Genomic DNA, 27,691 nt, shown 5'->3' with positions numbered 1-27,691 from the left:
ACACTCCAGACCTGCATTGATGGAGGTTCTGTACTCTGGGTAAGACATTAAACCCATTCAGGTGAACGCCTTCTTTTAAAGGACTAGTAATAGACCAATTCTGTCTTTAAAAGGATATCCTGTTGGTTAGACTCCCTCTCTTTAAAAGGGACGGGCAATATCGGATCGGCCGCCCGTTGTACATCTCTCCCGATTCTCGTTTCCATTGAGGTCAATGGGTGTCTGAATCCATATCGTCCTGTTTTACACCATTGCCCAAAGTCAAAATTACCCCCCACTCTGAGGTGGTTGGGCTTTTCATTGGAGCCTGGAACCACAGCTCAGCAAAGAACTGTTATATAAATTACCTTTTCAATTCATTACTTGGAAAGTAAGGCTGTTGTCAGGGGAGTTCTCCCTGGTGTCCTGGCCAATATGTATCCCTCAACCAACATCACTAAAAACAGATGATCTGGTCATTTATCTCATTGCTGTTCGTGGGAGCTTGCTGTGCGCAAATCACGTTTCCTACCTTACAACAGTGACTACACTTCATTGTCTGCAAAGCGTTGTCCTAGAAGTTTTTTTTTATTCATTCATGGGATGTGGGTGTCACTGGCAAGGTCCAACATTTATTGCCCATCCCTAATTGCTCTCGAGAAGGTGGTGGTGAGCCACCTTCTTGAACTGAGTGGTTTTTGCTAGGCTATTTCAGAGGGCAGTTAAGAATCAACCACATTGCTGTGGGTCTGGAGTCACATCTAGGCCAGACTGGGTAAATCTGACCCTAAAGGATATTAGTGAACCAGATGGGTTTTTACAACAATCTGGTAGTTTCATGGTCACCAGCTTTTTAGTCCAGATTTTATTTAATTAATTGAATTAAAATTCCCCAGCTGTCATGACAGAGATTTGAACTCATGGCTCCAGATTACTAGTCCAGTAGCATAACCACTATGCTACCGTACCCTATTTATTATGTTGTTAAAAGCGCTGGATAAATGCAGGTACTTTCTTTTTTTCTTTCTTAACAGGGATCCCGATGTCCAGCACAGCACATGCATCATCCCTTCCTCAGAACTGGTGACTCAGACGCCCAGTTCTTTCCAAAACCAGGTTCCCAACCACTTCCCACTTCACAAGCTGTTTTGCTGGCAGACGAGGCCCTGGTTGTTGGTGACCAACCAGCGGTTTGAACTGCCACCAATCAAAAGACATAAGAGCTATTGTTAAAAAAGAAACGTTTAAGTATAAAAATAAAAGGATTTGTTTTGTCCGGTTACACTCTCAATATTCCCAAACCCTTTCATTTACTTTAATGGCGGTTTTCAACTTTAATTGAACATCATTGCGTTTTCTCATGGTTAGAAAGACTGCTTCAAAAGCTCTGGAATCAAAGCATTCTTTAAGCATTCTAACCTTTAATACAGGAACATCACTCCTTTAAGTGCCATTTAAAGGTCTAAGGCGATTTCCTGTTCCGTTCTGTACAGTATAAAATAACGAAGGGCAGTGTTTGCTTTAAGTGCATGCTCCTCAAGTCCACACCCCTGTGCTCACAAATGTAAATGCTAATTTGGGCCTTGACTATCTAATTGGGGTCTCTTCCAGGAAGGCACCATGACATCCCCAAGGGATGGAAAATTGAAAGGTTAGTTATCCTGTGACACTTCTGAGAGGACGAGTTGCAAGAAACGGAAAAACATTCACCTTGAATGCATTTAACAATTATCACTACAAAAAAGTGACCAGAGCAGTTCCCCACTCCCCACCCCACAACCGCAGGGGTATAATTAGAGGTAGATTAGACGATCCCATGTGCCAAGTGGGGACCGTCCCTTGACTGGAGTGCGGAGCAGAGATAGGGCGACAACAATGATTCCCCCCACTGGTACTCTGGCTGTGTGAAGCTCGTCCCCGGAAGCACAGTTGAATTTACCTTATAGAAGCCCAGAACCGATCTTCAGCAAGTCCTTTCGCCTGGCACAGGGATGCACTATGAAGTGAAAAAAATTGGGAGGTGAAGAAAGAAAGAACTTGCATTTATATAGCGCCTTGCACGTCCTCAGGACGTCCCAAAGTGCTTCACAGACAATGAGTTACTTTTGAAGTTCAGTCACTTGTGTAGGAGACACGGCAGCCAATTCGTGCACAGCAAGGGCCCACAAACTGCAACGAGATAAATGACCAGTTAATCTGTTTTAGGCCATATTGTTTGAGGGATAAATGTTGGTTGTGAGAAGTCCCTGATCTGCTTTGAAGAAGTGCCATGGGATCTTTAACGTCCACCTGAACAAGTAGACATGACCTCAGTGTAAGTGTCCTCAAGGCCCAGCACCTCCAGCAATACAGCACTCCCTCAGTACTGCACTGAAGATGAAGGAAAAACCCCTATTTCATTGTATAACTTTATAATAAGAGCTCTTCATGGACAGTTTAGTATACTGTATATAACAATTATACCAAGCCCTTTTATCACTGATTAAGAGACGAATGAGGAGCTAAGAAAGGCATTAGATGACATGCTGGCCCATCTCAGTCACTGATGGAGGCTGCTTCCTTCCTTCCAAGAAAGATATCTTTACTCCCTTGGCAAGGTGCGGAATTTTCAGAACGTTTAGTTGGGTCCTGACTCCAAGGTGTGGATGAAGTGTAAAATGGGCACACTGACATTCAAATCACAAATCTTTCCCTCTTCTGCTAAAACAGCGGTTTCCGCTAAAAATAATTTGCTAGATTTTTTGTTTGCTGAATGTATTTTTGCAGGAAACTGTATTTTAACAAGTGTGAAGCTTTCTGCGATTGGGCTTTTTTTGTCTGCTTGCAGAGCTGCTGCTAAGCATTTAGCAGTCATTAACCAGCAAACGGAATCTGTCTTTCTTTAAACGTCCATATCCTGGTTGGTGGATTTTACTTGTTACAAGTACTTTTAGCAACTTTCCGTTTAGGTATCGTGAGTTGATGGTTGCTGAATAAAAGTTTCGTGATTCAAATATTCTTCATATGCTCCAAGCGGTGAGATTCCGATCTCAGCCCTAATGTCCGACATGGTCCTGAGTGAATCCTGCAGGTTTCCCACTGGGATGGAAGTGGATGTTGGCTGGGATGAAGAGAAAGAGGTGGGTGGGAAATTACTTCATACGCCCATGAACTATCAAGGATTGCAAAAGCTGAGGCCTGCTAACCCTTTCTCGTCTAGTCATTGACTGCACTTAACATTGCATTCTGACCTATCAGGAATCAACAACAACTTGCGCCTTTAACGTAATGAAACGTCCCAAGGCACTTCACAGGAGCGATTATCAAACAAAATTTGACACCGAGCCACATAAGGAGATATTAGGACCAAAGCTTGGTCAAAGAGGTAGGTTTAAAGGAGCATCTTAAAGGAGGAGAGAGAGGTAGAGGGGCGGAGAGGTTTAGGGAGGGAATTTGAGAGCTTAGGGCCTAGGCAGCTGAAGGCACGGCCGCCAATGGTGGAGCGATTAAAATCAGGGATGCGCAAGAGGCCAGAATTGGAGGAGTGCAGAGATCTCGGATGTTTGTAGGGCCGGAGGAGGTTACAGGGATAGGCCTCAAGAAGCAAATTGAATATTTGTGTCCTTTGAGGCCAAGTTCTGCCACAGAAACGCACAAGATGTACCCTGAATATCAGGCAAATGAGAGAGACATTAGCCAGGCAGCTAATGTAGATCACAAATTCAACACAAAAACGTTCAGAAAATGGAGATTCAGGATCAGAATCTTTAAATCAAGGCCACCTTGACTATAAGAGAATAGTTGGCATGGCAATTGTGTGCATTGGGACCTAACATTAAATCGTGACATGTATTTTGTGTACATAGTAACCTGGTTACCCGAGCAACGTGGTAAAGAAAAAATATTTTCTTAGTGTCAGCGAGGATTTGACCATGTCTTGTGCCAGTTCATACATTTACTCCGATGCCTTTCTCTAGCATCGATTTCTTTCAGACGTGAGCAGGATTTTCCAACAGAATTCTTGGTTTTTTTTTTAAATAGGTGTTTTTCTTTCAGGGAAATAGAAAAAGGAAAAAAAAAACAAGGTATCCATTGATGATTTTAGTCCTGATACATTTGTTTAGTCAAGGGTTTACAGAGCCACGCAGTTATATTTCAAGTCAAGTTCTTTATACCGTTGCCTGTACTGCCTCTATCGGATGAGGCACCCTACCTGACATAGAATTTACAGCACAGAAACAGGCCATTCGGCCCAACTGGTCTGTGCTGGTGTTTATGCTCCACACGAGCCTCCTCCCACCCTATTTCATTAAACCTATCTGCATATCCTTCTCGTCCTTTCTCCCTCATGTGTTTATCCAGCTCCCCCTGAGCTGCATCGATGCTATTCGCCTCAACTACTCCATGTGGTAGCAAGTTCCACATTCTCACCACTCTCTAGGGAAAGAGGTTTCTCCTGAATTCAGTATTGAAGTCAAAGGAACTGTATATCAGAAGGGTTGTATGACAGGCAACCGATAGGATTCTGCCTGTTTTGCATCCCTGCCCATGTCCAATTTCTCCCCCAATGTGTTGAAATCAAGCCTCATCACACTGTCTCCTACTCAACGCATTCTTTCCCAAAACCTCAAAACTGTGTCAACTCTTCACCTCCCTCAGTCTCCCTTTCCTCCTACGATCTACAGCCTGTTAAAACCAAAGCTGGAGATAATCATTACATCTTCTCCCCTACTCATTAGGGGGCATTAACCCTTAATCTAGGTCTCTCTCAGTCATAAAAGACCCATTGAAGTGGGCTCCCTACCTCATAGGCAGCCCACATAAAATACCCTCCTCACTTTAACATATTTTATTGCACTACTCTCAAAGATGGCCTGGCAAAGCAGCTCAGCCACGTGCCGTGTTCGGAGATAGTCGTATGTAAGTCATCTTATTACGAACATACAAAATTGATGGGCAGGAAAAGATCAGCTGGCCGATCAAGCCTGCCCCATGCACCATAATGGGCACCATGATGGCTAAACACTTCGTCCCATCTTCCCCCATCCCCCCACCCCCCCCCCCCCCCCCCCCCCCCCCGCAACCCTGCAGCCATGTAATCTCCTGGGAGAGGCAAATAACCAGAGAAACAACCCAGGGCCAATAAGGGAAAAAATATTCTCGAAAATTCCTTCCCGACCCCCTCAGGTGATCGAAACCAGTCCAGGAGATCGCACGGGCCAAGTGTTACCCATAAAGACACTTACCTTCGACGTGATGCTATCTCTGCCCCGATCAGGAACCAGTCCAGCTCCCTCTTGAAGGCATTACTTAAATATTTCATGCAAATAAACAACGTCCAGGTAGCTGGCAGAGACGAGCACCAGCATCTAGTTTCCAGGTTACACTTAGATTAGTGTCATTCAGGCAGCATGGGCACACAAAGTGTAAGAAGTGCAAACGGACAGTGCTGCCAGATGGTGAATTATGGGTTCGTGCCCACTAGTGGCCGGTCTGCTGAATGGGCGCATTCCGCTGGCCCTGCCTTGGGAACGTCTCAACAGGAGGCCCGAAGCCCGGCTGCAAGAGGGGGCAAAACTCGGAATATAAGTCAGCTCCTCTTGCATGGATTCTGGTGCCCAGCTCGAGGGAGAGGCCCATAGCTTTTGGCTGCAGTTGGGGTAGCCCAGAGAGGCGTGATCGAGGGGAAGAAGAAAATAATACTTCATTAACTCGATGGCACCCCAGCGGTAAAGGGGAAGTGAGCAAATCCAATAAGGAAAATTTCACCAGAGCCGCCTAGGGTCGCTAACTCCGGTTAGACATAATCCTGGAGGTTTCATCACATGACCTCCCGCTTACAGCCTTTTTCCCCCCATCTCCAATATCGTTATAATTAATAAATGAAAAGTATTCAATGAAAATGAACAAAACACGCCCATTTTTAAATGGCCCCCTCATTTTTTGTGGCTCGCAGCAGTGTCCAGGAGATTCACTTTTAATTACAGGGGTGGGGGACTCCAGGACAATCCTGGAGGGGTCGGCAACCCCAAGTACCACCGGAGGTAGCACTACCCTCAGAGACGGGGAAGCAGCCATCTTTTCAGTCCGTTTTGCTGCACGGCTGAGCCTGCTCTATACGGGCCAGAGATTCGAGTTGTCACAGGCTGGCCCCGCCCTGCGCAGACGCTCCCCAGCCATAGGGGAGGGTATGGCAGCCAGAAACAAAACTCCTACGTGGGCCTGGCTCCACGGCAGCAGGAGCATCAGGCCATACTGCGGCGCCATTTCTTAAAGCAGTTCCGCAACTACAAGTCCAAAAGAAAAAGAAGGAAAGTCGCAAGGGAAACAGGAGTAGGAGTCAGCATCCTTAAAAAGGAAATTTCTCTCATGTGACCGTGAGGTTGTTACAATAATAAATAATACAGTGTAATTTATGACAACATTATTCAGTTATTAGAGTAATGGCGTTTGGCAATGCAGTACATTCCTTCGTCTGATAGGCCCGTTTCCTCCTAATCTCAGACAAGTCTTCTGAGGCCTGAGGAATGATTAATGGACCAGGAGTTGGGGAGGGGAAGGAAGCTTTCTGTTTTTGGTTTGAAACGAGACATTAAAATGTGGAATATTAAACTAAATTGCCCAGAGCACAACCATTCTTTGATTTGTGGTAAGTCAACAGTTATCCCATGCTTTTCCATGTCTGTAAATAAACTTGCAGTGGGGACTTCCAGTACGGTTGCAATTTACTGGCAGGAAGACATGACTGAGGTAAAAAGAAGACATTTTTCTAGGACTGCCCGTGTTACATGGATCAACGGGAACTTGGAGTGATTACATGGCGGCAATCTAATGACGAAAGCAAAGCTTAAATGGTTTAGTCAAAGTTGGAGATTAGGCTGCCTTTTCAAAATCATTCCCTGGTATCTCATTTCCAAAAAAAAAGTGACAAACACGGTTTTGATTTTTTTTTTGGTGTGTGGCGGTTTACTCAGCTTTTGGTCCGATTTCATGCCAACGGTGGCTGCCAGTGTTGACCACAGCAACCACCAAGCTCAGAGTCATTGATACCTAGGGGCGGTCGCTCTGGGAGAGGCGGGCTCATACTCTTGATGTCCTCTGTGCCAATGCGTCAAAGCATAATCTGTAATTGATTACGGAAAAATTCAAAAGGCCCTGTGTACATAATGATACGTCTAAGTAATGTCATTTGCTTTCACGTCACCTGGAAATCAGCCGAGTTATCATCTCAGAAGGTTGCTGGGTCAGCACGACATCTCAGCTGCTGTCATATTTTGTATAAAGTGTCAGCTGTGGCTCAGTTGGTAGCACTGCTGCTGAGTTAGAAGGTTGTGGATTCAAGACCCACTCCAGAGAGTTGAGTACAAAATCTAGGCTGATACTCCTAGTCTAAGCACTGAGGGAATGCTTCCCTGTCAGAGGTCCTGTCTTTCAGATGAGATGTTAAACTGAGGCCCCCACCTGCCCTCTCAGGTGGATGTGAAAGATCCCATTACACTATGTTGAAGAAGAGCAGGGGCGTTCTCCCCGGTGTCCTGGCCAATACTTAACCCTCAACCAACATCACTAAAAGAGATTATCTGGTCATTATCACATTGCTGTTTGTGGAACCTTGATGACAGGTTTCCTAAATTACAGCAATGACTCCACTTCAAAAGTACTTCTTTGGCTGTGTCGTGCTTTGGGATGTCTTGAGGGTGTGGAAGGCGCTTTATAAACGCAAGTCTTTCTTTTTTATAGTTCATGTTTATTTTCTGGGATGTCAAGCTTTTAAAGAAATTCATCGCAATTAATTGCGCGATTGAAAATTTTAATCTCAGTTAATCTTGGTATTAATCGCATATTTAATTGATACAGTTACTGCATCCATCTCTCTCAAGTTTGTTATCACCATTGACTGACACTGCTACGCTCACATTGCACTGTCATCCCGGAAACAGCGCACTGACGCAAAACAAAATGGGCCACACGTGCCCAGATGTGGATGAGTTTCGCACGTGCCCAGATGTAGATGAGTTTCGCACGTGCCCAGATGTAGATGAGTTTCGCACGTGCCCAGATGTAGATGAGTTTCCCACATGCCCAGATGTAGACGAGTTTCGCACGTGCCCAGATGTAGATGAGTTTTGCACGTACCCAGATGTGGATGAGTTTCGCACGTGCCCAGATGTGGATGAGTTTCACACGCGCCCAGACGCTCTGGTGAGGGATTGTGAGGGATACAGGAAGCTCCAGGGGTGATGGGCCCGAATCGTTCAAATGATGACTGTATCAGGCCAATGACTGATTGTAATTAAAATTGTAACAAACTTAAAATTCCTACCAAGCCAGTTAACTTCTGTGACGAACGCATGTTAAAAAGATTAAATTTCCCCAAAACTGAACGTGTTAACCACAGAATAACTGCAAGTAATTGACAGTGCTAATTTGTTTGAAATGCAGAAATATCTTTCACCTCGCTCAAAGTTTTGCCCTTGCCTGCCACCCTCCTCTCACTAGGCCTGAAAGACGAACAAGGCATCGGGTGTTACCAGGGCTGCCGGGCATTGGCAATTCCCCATCTTGATTGGCTGGCACAATCCGAACCGGCCATGGCCAGATGGGATGCCTCGGTTACCAGGTGGCACTACAGGCGCCCCTCCACCACCCCTCAAAAGCCCACATGCACGGAGAACTGGATCGAGCTCAGAGGCGATGCCTCCAATGGTCAAAGAGCCTACCACTTACTATCTAGGCTCAGACAGGAAGAACGGGCAGTTGGATGAGGCACGGGAGACCTATAAAACCACACCCCTGCACAAGTTAGTGCCTTCAGGGTAGTACGGGAGAAAGAAACAAAATGATGATCAGGGTGAGTGCCAACGTTGCCCCTTTAAAGAGCACACCTCACCTTTAAGATGGACAATATAACGAGAAGATGTTGTTGACCGATTAAAAAAAAAAGCCTAAAGACGCCTTGAGAATGAAAACGGGGTTGAAGGAGTTAATGTGTGGGGCTGATCGCTTACAAACACATTTCTGAGCCATTCCAGCACTCAGTCACATGCTGCCTGCTGCTCCATCAGATGCCACACTGCAGCACGCAATCACAGGCTAAACATCGCACATGACCAGAAAAGGGAATGAAATGGAAATTGCAAATTTCCTTTTCTTTTACCAAATTAGTAAAACTCAACAAACGTCGATTGTTTTGCGAGTTGTGTTTTTTTTTTAAATTATCATCATTCTAAGCATTGTGACCAAAGCATCACCTAATAAGCTGTGGTATGTGAAGTGGCTTTTCACTCGCAGTGGGTGTTTTAATCAGGACTAGTCGGGGCCCTCGCTGCTCCTGCTGTGCCTGCTCCCAGATCTCTGTAACCTCCTCCAGCCCTACAACCCTCCGAGATCTCTGCGCTCCTCCAAATCTGGCCTCTTGCGCATCCCCCGATTTCCATCGCTTCACCATTGGTGCCTTCAGCTGCCTGGGCCCTAAGTTCTGGAATTCCCTCCCTAAACCTCTCCACCTCTCTACCTCTCTCCCTTCCTTTAAGACGCTCCTTAAAACCTACCTCTTTGACCAAGCTCTTGGCCACCTGTCCTAGCAACTCCTTGTGAGGCTTAGTGTCAAATTTTGTTTGATAATCGCTCCTGTGACAGGCCTTGGGATCCTTGGGATGTTTAACTACGTTAAAGGTGATATATAAATGCAAGCTTTGTTGTTGTTGCTCAAGTCATACAGTACCTTCTATTCCAATTGTGTTTATAGATGGGATTGGGCGTTCAGTGTGAGTCAGAATGCTTGGACCTGACCACATTTCGGTGATCACACTGAGCAGTGGCATATGTGCACTAGGAAAAATAACTTGCATTTATATAGCGCCTTTCATGACCTTAGGATGTCCCAAAGCACTTTACAGCCAATTAAGTACTTTTTGAAGCATAGTGAATGTTGTAATGTAGGAAACGCGGCAGCCAATTTGCGCACAGCAAGCTCCCACAATGTGACAATGACTGATTTTGTGATGTTGGTTGAGGGATAAATATTGGCCAGGACACCGGGGACAACTCCCCTGCTCTTCTTCGAAATAGATTCACCAGGATGATGCCTGGAATGGGGTGATATAGGTATGGGGAGGGATATGTGATCCTGCAACTATCACACTTTCCCCTGTCACACATTCCCCATCTGGGTTTGGTAAACTGATGTAGCCATAGGCAAAGATGAACTTTCACCTCACTCGGATAGCTTGTCAACCTTTCAATGCCCCATGACAATCACTCAACCCTGTTTACCGTTGCATTGTTTATAAAGAATAAATAAATAATAGTTCTATTGAGATTCTGCCTGATTATATTGTTGAAATGTCTCAAAGTATTTCACACAGTGATTTATTATTGGAGTGCATTGCTTGTTGTTATGGAGTTAATTGTGCTATATTTATCTATTAATATATTGAAAGTCTTGCATTTAGCATGTAAGTGTAACACTTACTTCCTGTCACACTTTTCCCTGTCACACATCCCCCATCACATTAAAAAACAGTGGGGGTAATTTTCACCTTGCCTGCCTGGTGGTAATCAGTCAGCTGATTTTCATCCTATTGATTCCAATTGGATGAAAATCACAAGGGTTCTATAACTGGCGGGAGATTCACTCCGCCAGATTACCACCAGGCAGCAAAGGTGAAAACTGCCCATGGCACCTTCTCTGACTCATCATGAGCAATGCCACGGGAGGTCTGCTAGTATAGGTATATATAAAAATCTTCCGTTTAGCTCATCTCCAATACAGTTCCAAATATCAACAAAAAAAAAAGAAAGACAGTGATTTCCTGTTTTCTTTTTTCTGACCCTGATAACTTGAACTCTCCCCAAGGCCAGGAGCCAGGAATTTACAAGCAGCTGCCAATCTACAGAAATTTCTCCCCACAATTAACCTCTAATTGATCTCACGATGTGGTTGCCTCTCACTGGCCAGCTTCATGCACTTGGACCACCCTCTTACCCATTTTCCATTGGTCGGTCATCCAGTCCATGAATGAGTTAACAAAAAAAGTAAAACTTCCAAGACAGGTGAAAATTTGACTGAAAATCGAGGTGTTGTTGAAAAGAAAACCGTATGGAAGATTTTTTTAAAAATTTGTTTGCAAGCATTTTATTCATTACAAGCAACTAACTGGAGACAGGTCAATGTAAAGAGCAAGCAGTGATTACGGGTTAGAATGCAGTCGCGCAGTTTTGCACCCGACGGGTGGAGACCCTTTCAATTGTTATGTTGGTTTGGAAAGAGCTGACTGTTCAGATCGGTGGTTGCACTCTTGACTCTACCCCGCCCACCAATCCTTTGAGGGAGACATCACGGATACACGATTGATGTCTTGAAAATGCTGTGAGGCACAGGCGATGTCGAAAGCTATTTGACTTGGACTGGGAATGCAGAGATAGAGGACACAGGTTCAAAATTAATAAGCCTCAAAGGAGACTGGAGATCAGAAGAATTCTATTTCTCCTACGGAGCAGGGGATCGTTTCAACAGACTCCCAGCCAAGGCAGCTGTAGCTGTGTCAATTTAAAATGGCTCCCTCACTGATAAAGACCTCTTAGATGCCTCTGTTGATCACATGGCTGTTGTACTGCTCCCAAAGATAATGTTCAACTTTTTAATTCCGACTCATAAGTACATTATCCTTGAACCAGAAAAGGCCCGTCAGCACATTCCTCCAGTACATTATCTCTCCCATTGAAGCCTATCCCTCCAGCTGACTATCTCTCTCATCAAAGCCCATCCCTCCAGTTCATTATCTCTCCCATCGAAGCCCATCCCTCCAGTTCATTATCTCTCCCATCAAAGCCCATCCCTCCAGTTCATTATCTCTCTCATCAAAGCCCATCCCTCCAGTTCATTATCTCTCTCATCGAAGCCCATCCCTCCAGTTCATTATCTCCCCCATCGAAACCCATCCCTCCAGTTCATTATCTCTCTCATCAAAGCCCATCCCTCCAGTTCATTATCTCTCCCATCGAAGCCCATCCCTCCAGTTCATTATCTCCCCCATCGAAGCCCATCACTCCAGTTCATTATCTCTCTCATCAAAGCCCATCCCTCCAGTTCATTATCTCTCCCATCGAAGCCCATCCCTCCAGTTCATTATCTCTCCCATCGAAGCCCATCCCTCCAGTTCATTATCTCTCCCATCGAAGCCCATCCCTCCAGTTCATTATCTCTCCCATCGAAGCCCATCCCTCCAGTTCATTATCTCCCCCATCATGATGTCTGATTACATTTTGTTTTTTTTTGCATGGTCGAATGTTCCAAACATTTCTCACCCTTTGAGTTAAAGTATTTACCTGATCTCTGTTGTAAATTTACTTTTCACTAATTCTCATTTATGCCCTACATTCTTGACTTGCTTTGTGGTAAAATTTTGAGTTTGCCATATCAATATATTATTAAAAAATTTATGGCATCAAACAGGAGGCAGGTTTGGACCCACTTCCTGATTCTCTCCTTGTTTCTCCCGTGGCACGGTTAATTGGCACAGCAGGGCACCATGCCACCTCAGCAAGGTTAAGTATTATTACACCGTGTATTTAAGGAACATTTAGAAACTACGGGAGATTCCTTCAATCAGTACATTCTCAGTATGGATTCCAAAGGGGGAACTTGTAAGAATTTTAATTGAAAGCTACCTGCAACCTCAAAGAATTAGAGCTTAAATGAGAAACGTCTGCATGCAACAAAACTGCTGAACCCTGCTAATTATATTAGCCAAGAATTTTTTTTTTTTTTGCTTAGATCAGGATTCAGGATTATCTGTGGATCAAAAATTTTACATAATGAGGGAGGTTGAGGATGGTACATTGTAATTTTACAGCTGGATCAAGTACTTGACTATAATACAGACGATTCCTCTAATCCTATGGAAAATTCAGTGCTGCATTTCCCATCCTAGCAGATGCCTTATAATGGGCATTTGTCTTAAAGGAATACTGTGCCAATGAGATGCTTAAAGGAGCATTTTTGGCAAACTTTTTGTTTGCTTGTTTAACATTTTTTTAGAAACATGAGAAGCCAATGAGGCCCAAGAAGTCTGATCTTTTTTCAGAGGCCAACCCCAGCGATCTACCTTCTTACCATGTCCATCAACCCCATCTCTTCCCAGAAATACACCTAGTTATCTCTTGAACCCATTTATACTGTCTGCCCCAATGGCCTTCCCTGATAACTCATTCCACTGTTGCACTTGGAATGAAAAAGTCCCACCTTAATTCTAACTTTTTAACTCGTGTCCTCAGAATATTTGAACCCATTTGGCATGGTAAACAATTTGACTGGATCCATTTTGTCAGTTCTCTTCATAATCTTGAGTGGGGGTGTGGGGAGGTGACACTCTGTCCTTTCTGATGTATATACCCACATATGTACACACGCACATTCCAATGGGAGTCACCAGGAGCAGGAATCCTGGCTGGTTCTTCCCTTCCCTAGCCTTGGGGCACTGAAAGAATTACAGCATGCCAGTTTGCACCCCTACAGACTATATGAAGAATGTGTAGGCTAGTTGAGTGGTGTATTGAAGGAGAGCTGCCATATTTCAGACCATGTCCCAGCAAGAGTTCAGGGGAAGAAGGCAAGATGGGACAAAACAAAGATGTTGTGCTGAAGGGGTCTTAATGCTAAGTTTTATATCAGTCATCAAAGACCTTTAAAAACACAGGTCCGTAAGTTAACCATATAATAATGAATTGGCTACCCCGCCAGTCTTGTGGGAAAACGGTGGATGTATAATTAAGTTAATGTTCAAAGTTTCCACTTCCGACATCTTGAGTAACATTGCGAAAAAGATGTCAGAGTCAGAGATTCCGTTTACATTAATGGCATGTTTTTCATTAAGGAAAGTCCATGGTAAGTGGATATGTTCAAATCAGCTATTTATATGGAGTGAATCAGACCCAAGGCCGTTCCAAGCCTCTGACTCATCGTGCCATGTCCTATCCGTTCTGATTCTTCGGCACTGCCACAAAATGACTGTCCTGTAACGTCCGGAAAGCTCTCGAAAAGAAGATCAAATTTCTTTTTTTGCACCCTTCCTCTCCTGGGGGCACTGACCAATGGTGGGTGTGGTTTCACCATGCTCAAATGGCAACTCTCCAACGTGCGAACCTGGCCAGTGAGTCAGCAGGCTATTTTGTCACGGAGGGGTGTGGGGGAGACGCGTCGCAGACAAGCCCGACTCCTGATCCGACATTCGCACGTGCTCGTTTCCCAACAGGAGGCACTGGGTAGCAATCAGAACACCAGTTTATTTTTTCCTCTCCCTAACCCAATGAAGCCAATTGCAGCATCCCAACTGTTACCCTGGCTGAGCTCGGCCAACATAGAAGGGAATGAGACTCGAACCTGAGACCTGACCAATATTTATCCCTCAGCGGCAGGAGGGTCGGTAACCAGAGGTCATTGGCAAAAGAACCAGAGGCGAGATGAGGAGACATTTTTTTTACGCAGCGAGTTGTTATGATCTGGAACGCGCCTAAGTGAAAGGGCGGTGGAAGCAGATTCAACAGTAACTTTCAAAAGGGAATTGGATAAATAGTTGAAGGGGAAAAAATTTGCAGGGCTATGGGGAAAGGGCAGGGGAGTGAGACTAATTGGATAGCTCGTTCAAAGAGCTGGCACAGGCACGATGGGCCGAAAGGCCTCCTTCTGTGTTATATTGTTCTATGCTTCTGATTCTATAACCAACACCTAAAAACAGATTACCTGGTCATTATTACATTGCTGTTAGTGAAAGCTTGTTGTCTGCAAATTAATTGCCGCATTATAATAGTGACAAACTTGGAAAGTACTTTAGTGGCTGGAAAGCACTTTGGGGCGTCCCGAGGTCGTGAAAGGTGCTATATAAATGCAAGTTCTTTTTTCTGGCCTGTGTGGCGCTCATACTAAACCAGGGTGGTGCCTATACTCATTAGTCCATCAGGGAACCTAATGTAATGACTTCTATGGCTACCTGTAATATTTATCACTCAAGCAAACTCTCAGCGGGTACGTGGCTCTGTCTGTGGGATGAATGTCATGTATTCATGCCTGTCAATGTTTCCACTGTTATAAGTTGGACAGCCAGGTAGTGAAGGATCGAATACTAGAGCCTGATCTTCAGTTGCTTCCGAGCCTTTATTCACGGAGATCAACAATACACACTCCACACTCTAGATCAGCTCTCTTATAAATGGATGCAAGCGAGTTCCCAATTGATACGCACCACCTGAATACAATTAACATTAATTGATATAAATCACATGGATACAGTTAACATCCACTACCCATGTGCACTGTTGGCATGGGGTCCAGGGACTGCTGAACTTGCCCCATTATGCATTGCACGTTATCTCTACTAGACATGCATGAATGGGGGCTGAAAACAGTGGCATTCAAGTGAAAAACAGACTGTTGTGTAAGGAGAAATTTCTCTTCAATAATGTTTTTGTGTTGTGGTGTCTACACCACTAAACCACAACTGCATGCCCCAATGTAGCTGCTGAGGTATCTAGTTAATGAATCCCTAGTCACCTCTTTAAGAGGCTTTAGCCTCACTACAAGGCCTATTGTTAATGGATGGTATTAACAACAGGCCTTTGTTAAAGCAACTTTCAAAATATAAAAGATAATATTTTGGAGAAAAAGAAGAAACCATTTCAACTGCTTTAGTAGTCAGTAAATACTATCAATTCATTCACTTACTGTCTGTTCACTATTGCCTGTTTTGCACGACTGCCCAAGACCAATTTCACCCGCTGTGTCTTTTGTCACTACTGGTGAGATTCTCCTTCACTCCCGTGTATTAATTTAACCATCACCGCAATTACCAACAGTTCCAATCATGTTTTTACATCGATACCTGGTGTGGTAGAACCCTAAATAAAGTTCTCTCCCCACATTATCAGCAGATATAAACTGCACTATAAGCTCCGTGCTGTAGGAGAATTAGTGACTGACTAGATGCAATCAAGGTCTTTTTTAAACCAGGGATATCACTGGAATGTTTACCCTTCCTCTTAGCAGAAGGATTAATTTTACAACAACTTCACAAATCGTAATATATATTGAGCATTGTATAAAGTCTTGCGTATAGTCTGTGTCGCTCTTTAAATGTTTCTGTAGTACAAAAAAATTATAATTTACTAGATGGAATGGTACCAGGGATGAGGGACTTCTGTTACGTGGAGAGACTGGAGAAGCTGGGGTTGTTCTCCTTAGAACAGAGAAGATTAAGGGGAGATTTGATAGAGGTGTTCAAAATCATGAAGGGTTTTGATAGAGTAAATAAGGAAAATCTGTTTCCAGTGGCAAAAGGGTCGGTAACCAGAGGACACAGGCAATTGGCAAAAGAACCGGAGGTGAGTTGAGGAGAATTTTTTTTGCACAGCAAATTGTTATGATCTGGAATGCACTGCCTGAAAGGGCGGTGGAACCAGCTTCAATAATAACTTTCAAAAGAGAATTGGATAAATACTTGAAAAGGAAAAATTTGCAGGGCTGTGGGGAAAAGGCAGGGGAGTGGGACTAATTGGATAGCTCTTCCAAAGAGCCGGCACAGGCCCGATGGGCTGAATGGCCTCCTTCTAAGCTGTAAGGTTCTAAGATTCTATAATTTTCTGATTATTCTTGAGAAATTTGAACCAATCAAAAAAAAAACACGTCACCACCATCCACTTAATCCTGATTGTCTCACGTTTTCCGAGATCCAATCAAAAGACATTTTAACCGGGATCTGTTTCCTTCAACTGTCTCACCAGATCTCTCACAAACGGGTGAACTTTCCCGGGAGACCCACTAGTGTGTTCAAACATACAAACGCAAGAACGTACAAAAATGCCAGGCAGGAAAAGACCAGCTGGTCCATCAAGCCTGCCCCATGCTCATGATGCCCGAAGCATCATTACTAGCCTCTTCCTAACCCTCCTTCAGGTCTACGAGATAAGACACCACAGTGTTGGGCCAATTGCATACTTGAAGGCCTAATTCCAAAATGGTGCTGCTAGGACAGTTAGACCAAGAGGAAGTGAATAAAATAAATTCTTTTGGGAAGGGGGGGAAAAATTACCGCAAGTAAAAATAAAACGCAAATTGGGTAATTATCAACTTTGACGGCCGATGAGGAAAACTGTCAGAATCGGATCAGGTGCCCATCATATACCCCACCTGATTCTCCATCCTATTGCCGTCAAAGGACAGTCAGGTGGTGGGGGGGGGAGGGGTATAACAGGCAGCCAATCCACTACCGCCCCCATCAGTGTTGAAAATGACCCCCGAATTGTTTGGACAGGATTTTTTAACGATCTGAACTGGGGCGTACAGCACTGTTAAATTCAGCCCTGAACCTGATAACTGAAGAGATTCAGTAATGTCAAATGTCAGCTCCATATTATCTTAATTTCCAGTACAAGCTGTTTCATTATTCACTTAGAGAGTCTTTCCTCTGGGCACTGTTCTTGATGAAACTTTCAAAATTCAGTGCTATTTATCCCAAAACCTACTGTCAGTATTAATGGCCCTGAATTTCCTCAGACTTTCTGACGATACTCCGGTGTATCTTTGCCGGAAACGCCGGCAAATTTACAGCGGTGCAGCGACAGAAAGCCACTAAGGGAATTCAGGCCCTAAACTTTAGAGTTTAGCAGAACTGAATGATTCAGAAAGTATCTTAAATAAAGTGAATACTTAAGGGGATGCAAGGGCAGTAACCCAATTAAAGGGAACAGGTCATGTCATGAAGCGTGAGAGCAAATCTCAAGCAGTTTAAGTTCATGATCTGAGACCTGAGATCGGATTACGGTCTTCGACTGGATTCGGGTCGGTGCTGAGCCAACTCATCTCAGCTGAGGATCCAGTGCAAACTGGAGGAGGGGAAAAATTAGCTCCCATTTCTGATCGCTATCCAGTGACCCCCACCCCCACACTGGAAAGTTCACCCGATGACAGGCAGGATTGAGAATGGCAGTGGCCAAATCATCAACCAACGCTCAACGTCTCGGCTCAGTCATGAAATATGGCCACTTTTGGGTGAGGTACTGGGTAGTAGACATGGTGGAACTGTACCTCAATATAAGTCATCACCTTCAGAGAACGAAGGAACTCCCATTTTTATAGCAACTTTCACATTTTCTGGACATCCCAAAGTGCTTCACAGCCAATTAATTACTTTTGAAGCTGTTGCTAGGTAGACAAACACAGCAGACAATTTGCACACGACAAGGACCCGCAAATAAGAATGAAATAAATGACCAGGCAATCTATTTTAGTGGTGTTGGCTGAGGGATAAATGTTGGCCAGGACAATTCCCCAGCTCTTCTTTGAATAGTGCCATGAGACCTTTTACATCCCCCTGAGATGGCAGATGGGGCCTCAATTCAACATCACTTTAAAAAGGCAGTACTTCCAAGAGTGCCGCACTCCCTCAATATCAGCCTAGATTATGTGCTCAGGGCTCTAATCCCATAACCAGCTCATAGCTCAGAAGCCAGAGTGCTACCGTCGAGCCAAGGGTGACACTTGAGAAGGGACAGAAAAAGATAGGAGAGGATAAAGCCCAGAGAAACTGACTGAGAGGGGGATATGGCATTATTTAGAATGTCTACATATAAAATGTAGCAATTTTCATGTAATGTAATTTACTGCCAGTGAGGATGCTAATTGAAGACAATCGCTTTCTTTAATCTCACGATCTTCTTGGAAGACTTACATTGTGTAACACAAGATTTAATGGGACAGGACTTTTATGATCTAGAGTTTTGCGAAGTTGTTTTGTTTGGTGAACTATAATATTCACTACCCCTTGTAACCAAGAATAATGAATACCCGGGAGCAACTGCAAAAAAGGTTAATTACAAAGGGTTTCAGACAATATGATTCCTAACACCAACGTTTGAGCAGTTTATAACTGTCACCTGAGCTGTAGGATTATATTGCAGCCTTGAAATCCCGTCAGGATATTTACTGAGTTTCATAAGATTTTATCAATTTTGGGTCTTTTTTCTTGTTGCCAATGTCAGATATCATGATGACAGCTGATGCATAATGACATTGACAGTGAAGGGTCAATGATTGTGACATAATCACTGGAAGTTTATCGAGTGATAATTTACCTGTTCCTCCAATGCTCCAGTTACACCATCCAACTCATGCCTCCTCCTTCCTGTATCCTCACTTTGTTGAATCCAAGACCCATCACTCTTTCCCCCAGCCTCAAACCTGTAGAACTCTTCACCTCCCCCTCTGCACCTCCCCCTCTTCACCTCCCCCTCTTCACCTCCCACTATTCACCTCCCACTATTCACCTCCCCCTCTTCACCTCCCCCTCTTCACCTCCCAGTCCTCTTTTCCCTCTCTTCACCTCCCAGTCTTCTCTTCCTCCTACAATCTACAACCTTTTAAAACCCAAGCTTGCTGATGCAGTACCAGCACTTCTTGATTTTCTTTGCCTCCTACTATTTTCAGGGTCGGTGGTGTCCTGCACTATGGGTCTTGGTCCTTTATCTAGGTCTATCAGTTTAAAAAATGTCAACCCTACCATCAAAATGTTGAAGCGAATGAGTTTTGTGTTGTGAAAGGCAGAGTTGACACTTGTGAATACCTCTGTGTATTTAGAGTAACAAATGTCTTTGAGGGTTCCTAGTGAAGCTTCAGAATCAATAAGGAGGATAATCCTGCCCAGTGCAATAACTATGTTGACTGTTAGGGGCTTCAACACTCATGTGCTAACCCCTGCCTTGGTTGCTATCCAGTCACACCCTGCCACAAAGTGTTTTTTTTTATTTATATTTTATTCATTCTTGGGATGTCGGCATCGCTGGCAATGTCAGCATTTATGGCCCAGCCCTAGTTGCCCTTGAGAAGGTGGTGGTGGGCCTTCTTCTTGAACCGCTGCAGTCCGTGTGATGAAGGTACTCACACAATTCTGTTAGGTAGGGAGTTCCAGGATTTTGATTCAGCGACACCCCGCTAGAAAGTGTGCACATGTATGTTTGGACGGTGGGTGAAGACAGGATCGGGTTTGTTTGTGATGCCCTCAGGGGAGAAGAGATCACCGCTAATCATTGTCAGACTCAGTACTAAAAGGTTTTACAAGGATCCTTTGGAGACAGTAGAGTGCAAACACTGTAGATAGCTGTCACTGGCAGTGCATGAAGGCATTTCTATTTCCTGCCCATGGGTGAATTTAGTCCTCAGCCCTCCAGCACAGACCAACAGTTCTCACCTGCCCCTATGGGCTTTCTCCCAGCTAGCCCAGCAGGCAGAAAAGAAATGGGCAATTGCAGTTTTCAAACAGGTGCAAGTTTTTGTAGCATCACAGGGGCTGTGCATTCGACTTCACAGTGTGGTCGATTCTACAGCATCGAAAGCCTCGGTGTATCGCAAAGCCCCATCTACACGAACCAATTCTGGCACATTATACTGTTAGCTGTGGCTCAGTTGATAGTGCTCTTGCTTCCTGAGTTAGATGTTCATGGGTTCATGCCCCTCTCTAGAGACTTAAGCACAAAATTTTGGCCAACATTCCCAGTGCAGTACTGAAGGAGCGCTACACTGTCGGAGGTGCCGTCTTTCGGCTGAGATGTTAAACCTCTCTGGTGGACGTAAAAGATCCCATGGCAATTTTCAATAGAAGAGCAGAGGAGTTCTCCCTGGTGTCCTGGCTAATATTTAACCCTCAACCAACATCACTAAAACAGATTATCTGGTCATTTATTTCATTGCTATTTGTGGGACCTCTGTGCGCAAATTGGCTGTCACATTTCCTATATTACAACAGTGACTACACTTCAAAAGTACTTAATTGGCTGTAAAATGCTTTGAGACATCACAAAGTGGTGAAAGGTGCTATATAAATGTAAGCCTTTCTTTATTATACTCTGAAATGTTGCAGCGATACATCAAAGTGTTAATATTGTCAGAATATTGCAACTGTGAAGGGAACTCAGTAGTAGGTGGGTCAGCATTTGGGTCTGAGTGGTGCTTAAGCAGCCATGGAGCTGGGAAGGAGGTATCCTCAGTAACAGTGGCATGACCTAATTGTGTAACAGAACATCAGAGAACTATCATGTGATGCTGACTCACACTAGTTACTGTTTTGTCCTGACAGAGATGAAAGCCCAGCGCCGACTGGAAGAATGAGCTACGCACAGACCAGCGAGACCCTCGGACTGGGTAAGAGAAGCTTGTGATCATTAAAAGGAGCAAGCAAGCAGGGCTTTTACCTGCTTGGAGCAGTCAGTTGATTTTATCCAGATGCTTTTGGTTAAATCCCTATTAGCAGCTGCAAAGGTCACTTATTATATCTATTAAAAAAAATTCAATGTAGTAAGAGTCATGGCAAAAAAATAAATCAGCATTAGATTGTGCCCTTTGGGAAAACAGTGATACAGTAGTTGCTTAGGAACATACAAAACAATGATTATAATACAATTGAAAAGTAAGGATATAAAATCTAATGTTTGCAAACCATTAAACAAATAGGATCATGTACATTCAATGAAGCAGTGTACTAGACCACTGATGCACTGCTCCATACAGGAATGGGATGCATGATTTTTTTATTGATGGGTTTTAGTGTTGGGAAATGGAATATTATTCCAGGCGCCCAGTCCCAGCATCAAGCACTCCCAAGCCAGGTGTGGAATGCCTTTGATGCAGAGTGTAGCTCTATACTGCCCCAACAATTTACTGCAGCCCCAAATCTCGAAAGAGCACCTCATACTGCATGAGTATGATCTCGTTCCATTTGCCGTACAACCTCTTAGCAACATAGGAACAGGAGTAGGCCATTCAGCCCCTCGAGCCTGTTCCACCATTCAATTAGATCATGACTGATCTATACCTTAATTCCATTTACTCGCATTGGTTCAATATCCCTTCATATCCTCACCTAACATAAATCTAGCAATCTCAGTTTTGAAATTTTAAATTAGCGGCAATTGATGCTAGTTCAATTGCTAAATTTAAATCTGAGATAGATAGCCTTTTGCCAACCAAAGGTATTAAGGGCCAAAGGCAGGTATATGGAGTTAGATCACAGATCAGCCATGATCTTATCAAATGGCAGAGCGGGCTCGAGGGGCTGAATGGCCTACTCCTGTTCCTATGTTCCAGCCTCAACAGCTTTTTGGGGAGAGAGTTCCAGAATTCCATCACCCTTGTGTGATGAAGGGCTTCCTGACATTGCCCCTTGACTTCTTTTGCCTCTCTCAATGACAGTGGTAATTTGTGCTGAATAAGCATCATTTATGTTATGTTATGTTACCATGCCCACTGGGAACTGTATCGGTCCTTACAAGATTGAGAAGATTTTCATCCCATTAGTTTGGGCCATTTGGGAACCCAGCTCCAGAAATGAAAGTTTGGCGTCTAACCCATTGCACCCATGATTGATCAGTTCCATTGACTTACTGACCTTAGCTGGAATGAAGTAAGGAGACACCAAGGATACCAAGCAGCCCTACAACACAGAAGTCAAATCAGGAGAGTCAACCTCAGCCTACAGTCTCACAGTGCCTAGTGAATGGCTCCCGTTAGCATTGGCTGCCATTGTCTTGGAAATTGGTTACTTGTCCACAGTCGATATGTAGCCTTTGGAGACCAAGGGCAACTGGCAATATAATAGAGGAAGAGGCTTGGAGGTGACCTAACTGAGGTTCTCAAGATTATAAAGGGAATTGATAAAATTGATCTGCACAAATTCTTCATTATAGTGAACAGTTCAAATACTAGACAGTAAACATCAGGCAGAAGTAGGGAGGAACCTTTTCACTCAAAATATAATCAATTTGTGGAATAAATTACACGCAAAGGGCATGATAGTGGAACAGTATGAGTTGTTTGAAGAAACAATCGGATGTTTTTCAAGGAGAGAGAAATAATCTGGTGAGGAGATTGGTAAGTGGCATTGAGGGACCTGGTGAGATGGTGGGCAGGTGGGTGGAGATCTGTCAAGAGGGATAGGCTTGCTGGACTTTATTGGCCTTTTCTTGTTCACAAAAATGATTACGTTCTTAAGTTGATAAATTTTACCTCGTCCCCCCATGGCGGACCTGTTAAAGACAACATGTATGGACCAGAAGGTTCGATTTTTACTTTGCACTGAGTTTGTTCATCTCAACTGGGACGTAAGCAGAGCTGACACAATTGGCTTCGGAGTGCCTGGGCTAGGGAGGGGAACGTACCTGCTCTTGAGTGGTTCAATAAGCAGGGGCGAGGACTTCAGGTGAGGAGAGGCTCAGGTTCTGCTGTAGCGAGTGTCACAATAAATAGTCTGTCGGCGTTCTGTCCCTAGGCTCACACATGAATGAATGCCCACTTGGGCAAAGTACCCCAGTAGGAGTCGGTGCCTTCACGAGAGTGGGGGGCGAGGATAAAATTAGCGAAATTTCATACCTTCAAAATGAAAACACACTTCTGATCATTACCAGTGACTGTAGTGTGTGCAGCTCCAAATGTTTTCACACAGACACTTTATAGAATCCTTGCTAATTGGCAGATTTTTTTTTTAAAAAGAAGAGAGGGGGCGGGGGAAGGGACAAGAACAGATTGTGTCACAGTTTGTGCGAGCCCCTGACTGGAATTTGGAGAATGCTTCTGAGTGGGTGATAGGAGCTGGCTTGGCAAATCTATCACTTAACAGCGGGACGAAAGGGAATTCGAGGCTTCGGATAGAGAAAGGGAAAGAGGAAAATCCGGGAGATAAACCCAAGCGTTGAGGGAGGTTTGCCATCTATACCGGAGCACGACCCGGAATGGGTGAGTCACAGGGACAAGGCCTTTGATTCTGCAGTACGTTCCTGCCCCACAATGTAAGCAGATGGGCATGATAAAAAAAATCACAGTAAAGCCAAACCTGCTGTGTCACTGGAACACACCTGCAGATCCGAACTCGGCGGTCACCTGTACCACATCTTATCACAGCTTAGCTCAGCCACATGCTGATCCGTGCTGGGAAGATGCCATGGAAATAGCAACCGAGACTGGGGCGTTGGGAGTGTCAGACAAGTCTGGGCCTCATAAGATGCATTGCAGCTGAGACTGGCAGATTAAAGTGCCAGGTCACCTGAACACCCCTCTCATCCTCAGATTGCTGAGGTTATTGAGGCTTCCTGTTGGCAGAAACCTCTTGTTGTTGCTGGTCTGAACTCAAAGGATCTGTTTTACACGAACTGCTTTTTGCCCAGTGAAGTTTCTCACATATAAGTTCTCGCACCAAGTCCTGCTCACCCGTCACCCCTGTGCTCGCTGACCTACATTGGCTCCCGGTCCGGCAATGCCTCGATTTTAAAATTCTCATCCGTGTTTTCAAATCCCTCCATGGCCTCGCCCCTCCCTCTCTCTCTGTAACCTCCTCCAGCCCTACAACCCTCCGAGATCTCTGCGCTCCTCCAATTCTGGCCTCCTGCGCATCCCCTGATTTTCATCGCTCCACCATTGGCGGCCGTGCCTTCAGTTGCCTGGGCCCTAAGTTCTGGAATTCCCTCCCTAAACCTCTCTGCCTCTCTCGCCTTCTTTAAATCGCTCCTTAAAAGCTACCTCTCTGACCAAGATTTTGGTCACCTGCCCTAATATCTCTTTATGAGACTGGGTGTCAACTTTTCTCCGATTGCGCTCCTGTGAAGCACCTTGGGACGTTTTATTACGTTAAAGGCGCTGTATAATTGCAAGTTGTTGTCAAGGAGGCTTTTAGCCTAAAACTGTCATGGGGTTAGCGTTGTGATTTAGCCTGTCACAACAGAAGTCACCTTTTGTCGATGAAGACGGTGCTGTTTGATAGTTTTTCCATGGAATTCAATGTTAATGGAAATATGCTGATTGGTGCAGGACCCTCATCTAAACCTCCGCGGCTATTAAATTGTGATCGATGATTTATTGTCTTTTCTCTGAAGCCAAAATGTGTTGTTTTCTTTTCCTCTGACACTTTTTGCCATACGTTATACTGACGACTTTCTGAGATCGCACTGCCCGCAGGGAGGCCACTCCCCCCTCTAGGCATGCTGGGAAATCAGAGGCAGCGCAACCTACTATTTCCCGATGTGTGTGGCCCAGGTTAGTAGGCTGTCCGCAGAACAACTCAGGAAATTGGCCCTTATATGTTAAAATAAAAATGAGATACTTACCGTTTAGAAAGGCCATTATTCAGGATAACACACAGGCTGCAGTGTGTTATGTACAGGATAATGGACAGTCTACAGTATGTTATGTACAGGATAATGCACTTGCTGCAGTGTGTTATGTCCAGCCTAATACACAGTCTACAGTGTGTTATATACAGGCTGCAGTGTGTTATGTACAGGCTAATGCACAGGCTACAGTGTGTTATGTACAGGCTAATGCAGAGTCTACAGTGTGTTATATACAGGCTACAGTGTGTTATGTACAGGCTAATGCGCAGGCTACAGTGTGCTATGTACAGGCTAATGCAAAGGCTGTAGTGTGTTATGTACAGGCTAATGCACAGGTTGTAGTGTGTTATGTACAGGCTAACACACAGTCTACAGTGTGTTATATACAGGCTGCAGTGTGTTATATACAGGCTAATGCAGAGTCTACAGTGTGTTATATACAGGCTTACAGTGTATTATGTACAGGCTAATGCACAGTCTACAGTGTGTTATGTACAGGCTAACACACAGTCTACAGTGTGTTATGTACAGGCTAACACACAGTCTACAGTGTGTTGTGTACAGGCTAATGCACAGTCTACAGTGTGTTATGTACAGGCTAACACACAGTCTACAGTGTGTTATGTACAGGCTAACGCACAGTCTACAGTGTGTTATGTACAGGCTAACACACAGTCTACAGTGTGTTATGTACAGGCTAATGCACAGTCAACAGTGAATTATGTACAGGCTAACACACAGTCTACAGTGTGTTATGTACAGGCTAATGCACAGTCTACAGTGTGTTACATAAAAGATAACTGACAGGCCAGAGTATGTTGCATGAAATGCAAAGATAGACAAGAATTGTGCATTTAACCAGCAGGAATTGTGCCCCAGTCGATACTGTTTGCTGGGAATGCCCTACATCATTGCATAATAAGTAAACTGTATCTCAGTGTACTTTCAATCATGCCAATTGGAGGTTGTAAAGATGAACATTTACACTGCCTACAATTTTGTTTTAATCTACATCCATTTCAACAACTTCTTCCACTGTGGTTTTGCCTCTTCCGAGGCTCTGAATCCAACCAGTTACCTAGTTGGGGGGAGAGATATACTTGAAAGAGGAGAGGAGCCAATTTAATGCTGTGGGTACGTGCCCACTAGGAGCTGGGCAGAGACTGCCAAACTCATTTCATGTAAAGCCAGCAGATAGATGAGGCAGTCATCCGATCTGTCTGGATTGAATTCCTAGAAAGGTCAGCGTCCAATCTTCAGCACTACTTAGTCCCACTTATACCGAGCTTCATAATTTCAACCAAGCACGGTCAGATCCTCACAAGATGCTACTGACGATCTTTGTAGGTCAGTAAATAGCTGCCCTCAGTGTGTCAGCTGTGGCTCAGTTGGTAGCATTCTTGTCTCTGAGTCAGAAGGCTGTGTGTTCAAGTCACACTCCAGAGACTTTGAGCACAAAATCTAGGCTGACACTCCCAATGCAATACTGAGGGAGTGCTACACTGTCAGAAGTGCTGTCTTTTGGCTGAGATGTTAAACCCAGGCCCCGTCTGCCCTCTCAGGTGGACGTAAAAGATCCTGCGGCACTATTTGAAGAAAAACAGGGGATTTCTCCCTGGTATCCTATCAACCAACATCATTAAAATGCATTATCTCATTGCTGTTTGTGGGACCTTGCTGTGTGCAAATTGATTGCTGCGTTTCCTACATTACAACAGTGACTGTAGTTAATTGGCCGTGAAGCACTTTGGGACGTCCTGACTTCATGAAAGGTGCTATATAAAAGCAAGTCTTTTATTTCTGCCTCCACCACAGCCTGCAAATGAGTGTATTCATCGTATCCATAAGAACGTTTAATGCTTCCGATAATATCCATTTGTCCTCTATTACAACGGAGGCATTAATCCATTAACATTGTCATAAGCAATCATTTCTGATGTGTTCAAGACATTGCAGATACGATGGGAAGATTTCTGATCGCTAACTCTAGCCAAATCGCAAGTACCTTCTTTTAGAGAACATCTCCTCCACTCAGTGCAAAACCCCCATTCTGAAAGTTAGAATCATACAGCAGGGAAGTAGGCCATTCAGCCCATAGTGCCTGTGCCAGCTCTTTGAAAGAACAATCCAGTTAGCCCCACTGCCCCTCCTGCTCTTTCCCTATAGCCCTGCAGATTTTTCCTTTTCAAGTATTTATCCGATTCCCTTTTAAAAGTTACTATTGAATCTGCTTCCACCGCCCTTTCAGGCAGCGCATTCCAGATCATAACAACTCACTGCGTAAAAAAAAAATAATTGTCCTCATCTCCTCTCTGGTTCAGTTGCTCTCGCTGGTGTAGATGAAATGATAAAGATTGAATTCTGCTGCAACTGGAGGTTGGCACAGTGTTTGTGCATCGCGTACAAGTTACTTGGTGCCTGCAGTTTCTCTTTGATAGGAACTTATGGAAAAAGTGATTGAGTTGATATAAAGGAGCATAATTATGTGTAAACAGTTTGAGGCTTTTCGATTTCCATTTGCTTCCCAACAATTTTCAATTCGGCTTTAAGTTCACAAACCTCGTTTGAAATCATTTCTATTGTAATTGCA

The 27,691-nt window shown here is 44.3% G+C and overlaps 1 long non-coding RNA gene across 1 annotated transcript in view; it reads left to right on the top strand.

Annotated features, from left to right (window-relative positions):
* Positions 1–27,691, top strand: part of LOC137304289 (uncharacterized) — a 65,551-nt gene that overhangs the window by 22,360 nt on the left and 15,500 nt on the right. The window contains exon 2 of the long non-coding RNA XR_010958538.1: positions 21,081–21,145. This is a non-coding gene — a long non-coding RNA (uncharacterized lncRNA). The remainder of the gene's footprint in view (positions 1–21,080; positions 21,146–27,691) is intronic.

This window comes from Heptranchias perlo, chromosome 37, assembly GCF_035084215.1.
Source record: "Heptranchias perlo isolate sHepPer1 chromosome 37, sHepPer1.hap1, whole genome shotgun sequence".
Taxonomy (NCBI): Eukaryota; Metazoa; Chordata; class Chondrichthyes; order Hexanchiformes; family Hexanchidae; genus Heptranchias; species Heptranchias perlo.
The sequence above is the reverse complement of the archived record's forward strand: the minus strand, read 5'-3'. Positions and strand labels throughout refer to the sequence as shown.